This window comes from Pseudophryne corroboree, unplaced genomic scaffold, assembly GCF_028390025.1.
Source record: "Pseudophryne corroboree isolate aPseCor3 unplaced genomic scaffold, aPseCor3.hap2 scaffold_593, whole genome shotgun sequence".
NCBI lineage: Eukaryota > Metazoa > Chordata > Amphibia > Anura > Myobatrachidae > Pseudophryne > Pseudophryne corroboree.
Window position 1 is genome coordinate 248,177 of NW_026970192.1, and position 13,975 is coordinate 262,151.

The window sequence follows — 13,975 nt, forward strand, 5'->3', positions numbered from 1 at the left end:
AAGAGTCTGCTGGAGGGATTGTTTTCTTCATTGACGAGAGACTGAAGATATTACAGGATGGAAGGCTTGGGAACACTATCTGTTTTTCAGTTGTGGAAGAGTTGAAAGACAGCTTTTCCTTGCCAATATCTCTCTTTTGCAAAGAGCTGCACATTGGAAAATTCAGGGCTATGCCGTGTAGATGAAGCACTAACAGGGGGCTTTAAAATTTTCATTCTAGTTTCCTTCGTTTGGGAGAAAAATGCAAAGGTACAAGACAGCTTTTCCTTGCCAATATCTCTCTTTTGCAAAGAGCTACGCATTGGAAAATTCAGGGCTATGCCGTGTAGATGATGGCCTAACAGGAGGCTTTAAAATTTTCTTTCTAGTGTCCTTCGTTTGGGAGAAAAATGCAAAGGTACAAGACAGCTTTTCCTTGCCAATATCTCTCTTTTGCAAAGAGCTACGCATTGGAAAATTCAGGGCTATACCGTGTAGATGAAGCACTAACAGGAGGCTTTAAAATTTTCATTCTAGTGTCCTTCGTTTGGGAGAAAAATGCAAAGGTAGCTTGTGCCATCGCCACTCTGCTCCTTGTGCCGCCTTGACGGTTTACATGAGCCACTGCGGTGACGTTGTCTGACTGGATCAGAACCGGTTGGTCGCAAAGTAAGGTCTCCGCTTGACGTAGGGCATTGTATATGGCCCCTAGTTTCAGGATGTTGATGTGAAGACAAGTCTCTTGACTTGACCAAAGCCCTTGGAAATTTCTTCCCTGTGTGACTGCTCCCCAACCTTGGAGGCTTGCATCTGTGGTCACCAGGATCCAGTACTGAATGCCGAATCTGCGTCACTCGAGAAGGTGAGCACTCTGCAGCCACCACAGGAGTGATACCCTGACCCTGGGGGACAGGGTGATCAACCAATGCATCTGTAAATGTGACCCAGACCACTTGTCCAGTAGGTCCCATTGGAAAGTATTCGCATGGAACCTGCCGAATGGAATGGCTTTGTATGATGCCACCATCTTTCCCAGGACTCGAGTGCAGTGATGCACTGACACAAGTTTTGGTTTCAATAGGTTCCTGACAAGAGTCATGAGTTCCTGGGCCTTTTCTATCGGGAGATAAACCCTCTTCTGGTCTGTGTCCAGAATCATGCCCAAGAAAGACAGACGAGTCGTAGGAACCAACTGCGACTTTGGGATATTGAAAATCCAGCCGTGTTGCTGTAACACTTTCAGTGAAAGTGATACGCTGTTCAGCAACTGCTCTCTTGATCTCGCTTTTATGAGATCGCTCAAGTACGGGATAATTGTGACACCTTGCTTGCGCAGGAAAACCATCATTTCCACCATTACCTTGGTGAAAATTCTCTGGGCCGTGGAGAGACCAAACAGCAACGTCTGAAATTGGCAATGACAGTCCTGTACCGCAAATCTGACGTACGACTGATGAGATGGATAAATTTGGACATGAAGGTATGCATCCTGTACACAAATGCGGACAACAGGTGTCAAGCCGTGTGTTGCCTTTGTCAAGCTGTAATAAGTAGGGGTAAGGACGTTAACCACCTCAGAACATCCTCCCTTATACGTCACCTGCAGCGCATTAATCATAAGTCAGTGACAAGTTCAAAAACTTTGGATGACAGCGGAAGCAGTCCACTGACCACTAAATCCCTTCCTCTTGTAACCAATCTCCTGCAAACCACACCACCAACTCCCTCAGTGTCAATTTCCTCCTTAGACAGGAGAGCCAATAGTCCTGCAGGCCATGTCACTGGCAAGTCTGACGAGTCCTCTCCTGCCTGGGATTCCTCCGATGCCTCCTTGAGTGTAACGCCTACTGCTGCTGGCGCTGCTGTTGTTGCTGCTGGGAGTCGATCGTCATCCCAGAGGGGAAGTCGGAAGACCACTTGTACTACTTCCAGTAGGCAATTGACTGTCCAACAGTCCTTTGCGAGGAAGATGAAATATCACAGCAGTCATCCTGCTGCAAAGCGGATAACTCAGGTCTTGTCAGCCTGGGTGGTGAGAAACGTGGTTCCGGTATCCATCGTTAATTCAGAGGCAACTAGAGACTTGATTGAGGTACTGTGTCCCCGGTACCAAATGCCATCTAGGTTCCATTTCTCTAGGCAGGCGATACCGAAAATGTACACAGACCTCAGAAAAAGAGTCACCAGTGTCCTAAAAAATGCAGTTGTACCCAATGTCCACTAGTCCACATGTCCGTGGTTAAGTGGAGCAGGGCAGACTCAGGACTATATGACTGTGACAGCCCACTGGGTAGATGTATTGCCTCCCGCAGCAAGAACAGCAGCGGCGGCACCAGTAGCAGCATCTCGCAAATGCCAACTCGTTCCTAGGCAGGCTACGCTTTGTATCACCGCTTTCCATAAGAGGCACACAGCTGACAACCTCTTACGGAAACTGAGGAACATCATCGCAGAATGGCTTACCCCAATTTGACTCTCCTGGGGATTTGTGACATCGGACAACGCCACCAATATTGTGCGTGCATTACATCTGGGCAAATTCCAGCACGTCCCATGTTTTGCACATACATTGAATTTGGTGGTGCAGAATTATTTAAAAAACGACAGGGGCGTGCAAGAGATGCTGTCGGTGGCCCGAAGAATTGCGGGCCACTTTCTGCATTCAGCCACCGCGTGCCGAAGACTGGAGCACCACCAAACATTCCTGAACCTGCCCTGCCATCCTCTGAAGCAAGAGGTGGTAACGAGGTGGAATTCAACCCTCTATATGCTTCAGAGGATGGAGGAGCAGCAAAAGGCCATTCAAGCCTATACATCTACCCACGATATAGGCAAAGGAGGGGGAATGCACCTGACTCAAGCGCAGTGGAGAATGATTTCAACGTTGTGCAAGGTTCTGCAATCCTTTGAACTTGCCACACGTGAAGTCAGTTCAGACACTGCCAGCCTGAGTCAGGTCATTCCCCTCATCAGGCTTTTGCAGAAGAAGCTGGAGACATTGAAGGAGGAGCTAAAACAGAGCGATTCCGCTAGGCATGTGGGACTTGTGGATGGAGCCCTTAATTCGCTTAACCAGGATTCAATCTGTTGAAATCAGAGCAATAAATTTTGGCCACCGTGCTCGATCCTAGATTTAAAACCTACATTGTATCTCTCTTTCCTGCAGACACAAGTCTGCAGAGGTTCAAAGACCTGCTGGTGAGAAAATTGTCAAGTCAAGCGGAACGTGACCCGTCAACAGCTCCTCCTTCACATTCTCCCGCAACTGGGGGTGCGAGGAAAAGGCTAAGAATTCCGAGCCCACCCGCTGGCGGTGATGCAGGGCAGTCTGGAGTGAGTGCTGACATCTGGTCCGGACTGAAGGACCTGGCAACGATTACTGACATGTCGTCTACTGTCACTGCATATGATTCTGTCACCTTTGAAAGAATGGTGGAGGATTATATGAGTGACCGCATCCAGGTAGGCACGTCAGACAGTCCGTATGTATACTGGCAGGAAAAAGAGGCAATTTGGAGGCCCTTGCACAAACTGGCTTTATTCTACCTAAGTTGCCCTCCCTCCAGTGTGTACTCCAAAAGAGTGTTTAGTGCAGCCGCTCACCTTGTCAGCAATCGGCGTACGAGGTTACTTCCAGAAAATGTGGAGAAGATGATGATCATCAAAATGAATTATAATCAATTCCTCCGCGGAGACATTCACCAGCAATTGCCTCCAGAAAGTACACAGGGATCTGAGATGGTGGATTCCAGTGGGGACGAATTAATAATCTGTGAGGAGGGCGATGTACACAGTGAAAGGGGTGAGGAATCGGAGGATGATGAGGTGAACATCTTGCCTCTGTAGAGCCAGTTTGTGCAAGGAGAGATTGATTGCTTCTTTTTTGGTGGGGGTCCAAACCAACCAGTCATTTCAGTCAGCCGTGTGGCAGACCCTGTTGCTGAAATGATGGGTTCGTCAATGTTTTTCTTTTCAATCTAAGCCCCTGCAGTTTTTTGTAAGAATCTGCTTCGCTATGATGATCAACAAGTCACAAGGGCAAACACTCAGGGCTGGAGGCGTAGATCTTAGGACCAGCTGCTACAAGCATGGCAAAGGTGTCACTATCATTGGTGACACCCAGAAAGGCAGCGAGGGAGATTGTAATGCAGTGCGCGCAGATAAGCAGCGCAATGGTAAAATGGAGGCATGGTCTCATAGGTAGGGGTGTGGCCTGTTGGCCTGAATCTCCATTTTGTTTCTCCGGGTATCCCGGGGGTTGAGTGCTGCACCCGGGGACTAGTGTGTGAGTGGTGCTGGCTCCTGCACAGTGACAGAAACTGGGTGTTGCACGTAATGTCACAGTAAAACACCCATATTCTGTCACTGAAGAGGAGCCGGCACTTTGGTGTCACCCCCCTTGGCGGGTGACACTCGGGTGTGGGCCGCAACCCCGTTGTGATGCCACTGACCCATGGGAAGCTTTACGTGGCTTACCCATGTGTTAGTAGCCCCAAGCATCTTTTGTGTTAGTCCCTGAAGAAAAACTTCAAATATTTACAAATACATTTTGTAATCAATGGGCCTAATTCAGTAAGGATTGCAAATTCTGCTAAGTAACAGAATTTGCAATCCTTTGGTTCGCATGCTGGGGCCACCCAGCATGCCGCCTCCCTTCTTGACCACGCTGAAATTGCAGTCGCAGTGCAGTTCAGCGTGATCATAAAAAATGGGTTAGCCTCCTGTTGGTGCAGACTGTATGTGTGCGCAGGAAGCCGCCACCATTTTTGTGATCGCAGCTGCTGCATGTGATGTCATGCAACCGCTCTGACCACGCCTCCTGTTTCTCCGTTGCCGACCCCATTTTGAAGCCCTGCCCACGCACCGCTCCATCTCCGACTTGGAAATGGAGTGTTGCTGACCCCCCCCCCCCAGCACCGATTGACAGTCAGAGGCGATCGCATTAACTGCGGGGTGCCACAGAAAATGCAGGCGCATGCGTATGCTCTTAGCAATTTTTGCAGTTGGACTGCTTATTGCGATTGCAATCCAACCTGAATCAGGCTCTATTACCTATCACAATGCACTGCGGGTAGTACAAAATGGGGTTAATATAAGAGAAAACCCCCCAGAGCTGTGCTCCTTAACTGTCCCTGGTGGCTAGTGGAGCGGCTGCCCAGTAATCAGTGTCCACGCCAGTGCGCACATGGCCCGCCCCCTACAGCCACGCTGGATCACGGTATAGTGTGGGCACAGAAGTCCCTTACCTCCCTTTCATCAGCGGCCTCGTGATCCCGGAGGGCGGTGTGTGTGTGACTGACCTTAGGAAGAAACCGGAGCCTCCGCTGCAGTGACCCAGCAACCAGGGCGCGGGAGTATACTGCGCCGCTGGGAGTGATGGAGCTGCAGTAAAGATGTCTATTAGACCTAGCCTGCTGCAGCCCTTGTAGATTCTTATAAAAAAAAGTTCTTCTTTTCTTGTCAAAATTAATAGCTAAGAATAGGCTGCCTGAGGCAGCCCCCTCTTAAGTGTCCTGCTACTGAAGGCACCAACTACAAACTGAGCTCCCTGTTCATGGAAGCGAGGTTATAGAGGAGGGGGCGCTGAGCATCTTGGGAACAGTCAAAAGCTTTGAGCCTGTTGGTGCCTCAGATCAAGATCCTACTCTACACCCCAATGTGAATCCTTGTGGAGTCCAGTGTACCCCACAGAAGAAATGAATGTGTCACACCCATTGGCAGCAACATTAGAATAGCTGCTGATGGGCACAATTGAGAAAGGAAGGGGGGAAAACATTTGAATCCAGCACATATATGTAATTTGAATATGTAATTTGTACCTTCCTACTTTAAAATGTAATGGATGAACCTCACCCTGTGAGAACTATCTTCATGATCAAGAGATCTCATACGCAAGAAAAGCATGTGCTGGGATAGGGCTGTGGAGGGCGGCTGCTCGGGCACACACCCGTCAAGTTAAGGAGATTCAACTGAGGAAGCACAAGGGAACTGCAGGGAGACCACATATTTTCAGATGAACATGAGAGGGCGGAAAGCTGCCTAATACTGAAGCACCCTCAAACATCAAACCATATGCAACAACTAGTACAAGCATTCCTGGGGAAAGGTCTGCAGCAGACGGATTTGCATACAGTGATGTCATCCAAGCAATGGGCATAGTTGGCTGCAACCCTCGTCTGCATATGAAAAGAGAAAATGGTCACGCAGGGCATGGCGGCCTTTGTGGGGTTGCGCTTGGATGACCCCTAGATCGCTTTATACACCCCCATCAGTGTGGGGCTCATGTTGGCCATGCCCAAGCCCCTGAAGCATTCAAGCTGATTTCTTGCAGCAGCTGGACCCAGTAACAGCTCCAGAGTTGCTCTACAAGACAAGTAAAAGGGTGTGAGCCCTGCAGCACCACCTGTAGTTTGCATACACACATATATAGGACAGCATCTCTTATATGCCCCAGGGGCAATAAAATAGTAGCCTTATCTAGGGTATCCGTCCATGCCGCTACAGCACTACACACCCAGGCCGACGCAATTGCCGGTCTGAGTAAGGTACCTGAATGTGTATAAATGGACTTCAGGGTAATCTCCTGTTTGCGGTCAGCAGACTCTTTGAGGGTAGCCGTATCCTGGGACGGGAGGGCTACCTTCTTGGATAAGCGTGTTAATGCTTTGTCCACCCAAGGGGAGGATTCCCATCGTAACCTATCCGTTGATGGGAAAGGGGAATCCTTTTGGAAATCTGCAGGAGATTCCCAAGCTTTTTCACATAACTCGTTCAGCTCGTGTGAGGGGGGAAAGGTTACCTCAGGCTTCTTTCCCTTGTACATATGTACCCTCTTGTCAGGGACAGGGGGCTCCTCTGTGATGTGCAAAACATCTTTTATTGCCATAATCATATATCAAATGTATTTTGCCAATTTTGGCTGTAACTTTGCATCATCGTAATCGACACTGGAGTCAGAATCCGTGTCGGTATCTGTGTCAACAATCTGGATAGTGGGCGCTTATGAGACCCTGACAGTCCCTGCGACATAGGATTAGGCATTGGTTGAGACCCTGACTGTCCCAAAGCTTCTGCCTTGTCTAATCTTTTGTGCAATGAGTTTACACTAGCATTTAAAACATTCCACATATCCATCCAATCAGGTGTCGGCGGAGACACCACGTTCATTTGCTCCCGCTCCTCTCTAATATAGCCTTCTTCCTCAGACATGTCGACACACGCGTACCGACACACCACACACACAGGGAATACTTTTACTGAAGACATTTCCCCCACAAGGCCCTTTGGAGAGACAGAGAGAGAGTATGCCAGCACATACCCCAGCGCTATATAACCCAGGAATAGCACAGTAACTTAATGTTTGAACAATCGGTGAGGGGGAACATCTTGAAACCCCAGTTTGTACCCTTGGGACACTATTTGTAAAACACACGAGTCCATGTCCGAATGAATCCAGAACTGACTGAAGAGTTTTAGACGTGCCCCCACTGGTGCGGGCTCCTGCAAGAGAGCCACAGCGTCATGCAGTGGATTTGGCAGAAGCAGAGGATGATCTCTGCTCCTGCGATCTTGAAGAGGATGCAGACCTCTTCTCTCTTCTCCTTCCTCTACCTGCAAAGAAAGGGGAATCTTAACTTCTTGCATATCTATTGGGCCGAAATGACTGCATCAGATAATGATGCGTTTTCATCCGTTGGGAGGGAACATAGGGCAAGAAGGTTGACTTACCTGCGGGAGCTGCCGAGATCAAATTAACTAGGCAGTCACCAAACAAGGCTTCACCTTCATAGGGAAGAGACTCCCTTTCTTCTTGGAGTCAGCATCAGCATTCTCTTGGTGAATCCACAATGCCCTCCTATCCGACACTGCCATGAAATTGGCCCGTGAACTCAAGAGTCCTATATCCCTTGCAGTCTCACGTAAGTATGCTGCAGTGTCCTTGATATGATACAACGTAAGGAGTATCCCATCTCTCCAGGGTATCTATATCGGATGACAAGGTATTCGACCAATTCTTGAATACTACTACTCACCCATGCACATGTAATGGCAGGTCTAAGTAATGTACCCGTGGTTACATAACTAGAAATAATGTAGCTTCCTGCATACGATCCGCTGGATTTGTGACAGGGCCCCGTGCAGAACAGGGGGTGACTCCCACTTTATTCTGTCCGCGGCGGGAAATGAATAAACAACCAGAATCCTTTTGGGGATTTGAAACCATCTTGTCGAGCTGGCCCAGACTTTCTCAAACAGAGATGGAGGAACGTTACATCAGCTTTCATTATATATCTATATATACATACATATAGACCCCTTTGTCAGGAACAGCAGGGTCTTCAGTGATTTTAATATGTCCTTAATATCCACAATCATGTACTGAATGCTCCTTGCCAATATTGGATCTAATCAGGAAACATTATGGTCGACATAAGTATCAGTATCCGTGTCAGTATCAGTGTGTAGTAACTGGGCAAAATAACATTTTTGCGACCCAGCGGGGCCTGAGGGAAAAGAAACATAGCCATGAATATCACATCTATTCTCTACGTCTGTGTCTGGGACACAGATTTATCCAACCTTACTCTGATATTACTGAAACATTTACCCAGTCAGTTATTGGTGGTGCCAACAGGGCCACCATCATATGTCTGCATTCCTAATATAGTTTCCTCTTGGGAAAAAAATTCAGCCACCGACATGTTGACACACATATACCAAGTACCCACAGACACACCGGCTTATGGGGGACAGACCGTCAGTAAATCTGTCAGAGGGACACAGAGGATTTTTCAGCTCACAATCCAGCGCCAAAAGTACACAGTCTGGGAAATAATAAACTCTATAGTGATAGACTTGTAATGCTCTAAAGATGTTCTGGTGAGGTGAGGAAGAAGCCCCGCCGCTGTAATGGCGCGTATCTGTCCCGCTCAGAAATAATTAATTACGCTAGTGGGGTAAGGACAGTGCCCAGGCACTAATGTCCACTTTTTCCAGCCTTTTGTGAGGAATTTATGCTGCCCAGGGTGCCCCCCCCCCCCGTGCCCTGCACCCTGCAGTGCCTGTGTTTGTGTGTGAGCATGGCGCGCAGCTTTCCGCTCGCTGCTCGGTACCTCAGAATGCCGTCACTGAAGAAGAAGTCTTCTGTTCTTCTGCTACTCACCTGTCTTCTGGCTCTGTAAGGGGGTGACGGCAGGCTGCGGGAGTGTGCATCTAGGCGTACCCAGCGATCAGCACCCTCAGGAGCTAATGGTGTCCTGTCAGCCTGAAGCAGAGCCATTGAACTCACTAGAAGTTGGTCATACTTCTCTCCCCTAAGTCCCACGAAGCAGGGAGACTGTTGCCAGCAGCCTCCCTGAAAATAAAAAAAACTAACAAGTCTTTTCAGAGAAACTCAGTAGAGCTCCCCTGTAGTGCATCCAGTATCACTGCGCACAATACTAAAACTGGAGTCTGGAGGAGGGTCATAGAGGGAGGAGACAGTTCACACCCTTTGAAAGTCTTAAAGTGCCCATGTCTCCTGCGGATCCCGTCTATACCCCATGGTTCTTAATGTGACCCCAGCATCCTCTAGGACGTATGAGAAAACAAATAACGCACACACGAGGAGGAGAGAACTAAGGAAGCTATAAGGAGAAGAGGGGAGGGAGGGGGGGTTGAAAGGTAAGGTAGTAAAGGCATATTGGATAAACTACAACCTTATACATATTCATTAATGTACCAGTAGTTAGAAGTAGAAGAGCTCTAACAGAAACCACAAAGCTTATCTAAAGCCACACCACACTGGATATGCCCAATCTCATTTGATTTTTGAAGCAAAGCAGTATTGGACTTTGTTAATACATGGATGGGAGACTGCTTGGTAGTATCAGATTCTTTAGGCGTTTTTAAACTACCAACACCATTTTCTTGGTACATTTAATTTTTACATGTATTCTTTTATGTACCAGAAGTTAGAAGTAGAAGAGCTGTAACAGAAACCACCAGCTCATCTACAGCCACAGCACACTGGATTTGCCCAATCTCTCCTGATCATGGAAGCTGAGCAGTGTTGGTCCTGGTTTTAGTACTTGGATGGGAGACCACAAGGAAATACCAGGAGCTGTGTGTATTTTTACAATACTAACACCGTTCTCTTGATGCATTCCATTTTGAAACATTGGGGCAGATCTATTAAGCCTGGTGAACTGATAAAGTGCAAGGTGATAAAGTACCAGCCAGTCAGCTCCTAACTGTCATTTTTCAAACCCAGCCTGTGACATGGCAATTAGGAGCTGATTGGCTGGTACTTTATCACCATGCAAATTATCATTTCACCAGGTTTAATAAATCGGCTGCTTACTCATTTATGTACGAGTAGTTAGAAGTAGAAGAACTCTAACAGAAACCACTAAGCTCATCTACAGCCACACCACACTGTATATGCCCAATATCACCTGATTTTGGGCCTGGTTTGTTCTTGGATGTGAGACCACCTGGGAATACCAGGTGCTGTAGGTAGTTTTATACTACCAACACCGTTCTCTTGATGCATTATATTTTGAAACTTATTCATTGATGTACCAGTAGTTAGAAGTAGAAGTTAGAAACAGCAAAAATCATCTACAGCCGCATCACACTGGATATGTCCAATCTCATCTGATGTTGGAAGCTAAGCAGTGTTGTGCCTGGTTAGTTTTTGGATCTCAGGTCCTGCCTTCTGGTTTGGCCACGGCACCTCGGAAATTCACCAAGGTCATGGCCGTGATGACGACCCTTCACCATCGGTGGACCAGGGAGGAATCTCTCCTCCCGATAAACATTCTGGAATTGCGGGCAGTGTTCAATTCATTGACACTGGCCCTGCCTCTAGTACAGAACAGGCCTGTTCAAGTACAATCGGACAACGACACCACGGTAGTGTACACAAATCATCAAGGCGGCACTCGAAATTGCATGGCAAAGCTAAAAGTATCAAAAATCCTCAGTTGGGTAGAACGTCATCTGCCAGCAATATCGGCAGTGTTCATTCCCGGAGTCCTCAACTGGGAAGCGGATTTCCTCAGTCGTCAGTACGTTCACGCTGGAGAGTGGAGAGGCCGCAGCAGAAATGTCTGCACTGGTGTCAGTAGGTGACTGAGGCAGGGATGACTGGGAGATAGTGGGTGACTGAAGCATGTATGACTGGGAGATAGTGGGTGACTGAGGCCGGGGTGACTGGGAGATAGTCAGTGACTAAGGCAGGGGTGATAGGGATATAGTGGATGACTGTGGCAGGGGTGACAGGGACAGTAGGAGACTGAGGCAGGGGTGACAGGGATAGTGGGTGACTGAGGCAGGGGTGATAGGGTGACAGTGGGTGACTGAGGCAGAGGTGACAGGGATAGTGGGTGACTGAGGTAGGGGTGATATGGAGATAGTGGTTGACTGAGGCAGGGGTGACAGAGATAGTGGGTGACTAAAGCAGGGGTGACTGGTATAGTAGGTGACTGAGGCAGGGGTCGCAGGTATAGTGGTTAACTGAGGCAGCGGTGACTGGGAGATAGTGGGTAACTGGGGCAGGGGTGACAGGGAAAGTGTGTGACTCAGGCAGGGGTGATAGGGAGATAGTGGGCAGCAGATCACTGCCTCGCTGACAGCAGCACATCCCTGCTTCACTGACAGCAGCACATCCCTGCCTCATTGACAGCAGCACATACCTGCCTCACTTATAGCAGCACATCCCTGCCTCACTGGCAGCAGCAGATCCCTGCCTCACTGGCAGCAGCAGATCACTGCTTCACTGACAGCAGCACATCCCTGCCTCACTGGCAGCAGCAGATCCCTGCCTTACTGACAGCTGTATTCAGACCTGATCTCTGCTGTGCATATTCACACAACAGGAGATCAGGTCTGAAGTGTGTGTGTGTGTGTGTGTGTGTGCTGGTGCCGCAGTGCACCGGCACATGCCAGAGATGCGATCAGCATCTCTGCCCAGTGAGCGCCTCTGCCAACACATACTTATCTTGCATATGAGATCTCTTGATCATGAAGATAGTTCTCACAGGGTGAGGTTCATCCATTACATTTTAAAGTAGGAAGGTACAAATTACATATTCAAATTACATATATGTGCTGGATTCAAATGTTTTTCCCCCTTCCTTTCTCCATTGTGCCCATCAGCAGCTATTCTAATGTTGCTGCCAATGGGTGTGACACATTCATTTCTTCTGTGGGGTACACTGGACTCCACAAGGATTCACATTGTGGTGTAGAGTAGGATCTTGATCTGAGGCACCAACAGGCTCAAAGCTTTTGACTGTTCCCAAGATGCTCAGCGCCCCCTGCTCTATAACCTCGCTTCCATGAACAGGGAGCTCAGTTTGTAGTTGGTGCCTTCAGTAGCAGGACACTTAACAGGGGGCTGCCTCAGGCAGCCTATACTTAGCTATTAATTTTGACAAGAAAAGAAGAACTTTTTTTATAAGAATGTACAAGGGCTGCAGCAGGCTAGGTCTAATAGACATCTTTACTGCAGCTCCATCACTCCCAGCGGCGCAGTATACTCCCGTGCCCTGGTTGCTGGGTCACTGCAGCGGAGGCTCCGGTTTCTTCCTAAGGTCAGTCACACACACACCGCCCTCCGGGATCACGAGGCCGCTGATGAAAGGGAGGTAAGGGGCTTCTGTGCCCACACTATACCGTGATCCAGCATGGCTGTAGGGGGCGGGCCGTGTGCGCACTGGCGTGGACACTGATTACTGGGCAGCTGCTCCACTAGCCACCAGGGACAGTTAAGGAGCACAGCTCTGGGGGGTTTTCTCCTATATTAACCCCATTTTGTACTACCTGCAGTGCATTGTGATAGGTAATAGAGCCTGATTCAGGTTGGATTGCAATCACAATAAGCAATCCAACTGCAAAAATTGCTAAGAGCATACGCATGTGCCTGCATTTTCTGTGACTGTCAATCGGTGCGGGGGGGGGGGGGGGGGGGGGTCAGCAACACTCCATTTCAAAGTCGGAGATGGGTCGGTGCGGGGGCAGGGCTTCAACGGAGAAACAGGAGGCGTGGTCAGAGCGGCTGCATGACATCACATGCAGCCGTTGCGATCACAAAAATGGTGGCGGCTTCCTGCGCACACGTACAGTCTGCACCAACAGGAGGCTAACCCATTTTTTATGATCACGCTGAACTGCACTGAGACTGCAATTTCAGCGTGGTCAAGAAGGGAGGCGGCATGCTGGGTGGCCATGCCCTGTGATGGGTGGCCCCAGCATGCGAACCAAAGGATTGCAAATTCTGTTACTTAGCAGAATTTGCAATCCTTACTGAATTAGGCCATTGATTACAAAATTGTAAACAATATTTGAAGTTTTTCTTCAGGGACTAACACAAAAGATGCTTGGGGCTACTAACACATGGGTAAGCCACGTAAAGCTTCCCATGGGTCAGTGGCATCACAACGGGGTTGCGGCACACACCCGAGTGTCACCCGCCAAGTGGGGTGACACCAAAGTGCCGGCTCTTCTTCAGTGACAGAATATGGGTGTTTTACTGTGACATTACGTGCAACACCCAGTTTCTGTCACTGTGCAGGAGCCAGCACCACTCACACACTAGTCCCCGGGTACAGCCCCCAACCCCCGGGATACCCGCAGCAACAAAATGGTGATTCAGGCCACGCCCCTACCTATGAGACCATGCCTCCTTTTTACCATTGCGCTGCTTATCTGCGCGCACTGCATTACAATCTCCCTCGCCGCCTCTCTGTGTGTCACCAGTGATAGTGACACCTCTGCCATGCTTGTAGCAGCTGGTCCTAAGATCTACGCCTCCAGCCCTGAGTGTTTTCCCTTGTGACTTGTTGATCATCATAGCGAAGCAGATGCTTACAGAAAACTGCAGGGGTTTAGATTGAAAAGAAAAACATTGACGAACCCATCATTTCAGCGACAGGGTCTGCCACACGACTGACTGAAATGACTGGTTGGTTTGGGCCCCCACCAAAAAAGAATCAATCAATCTCTCCTTGCA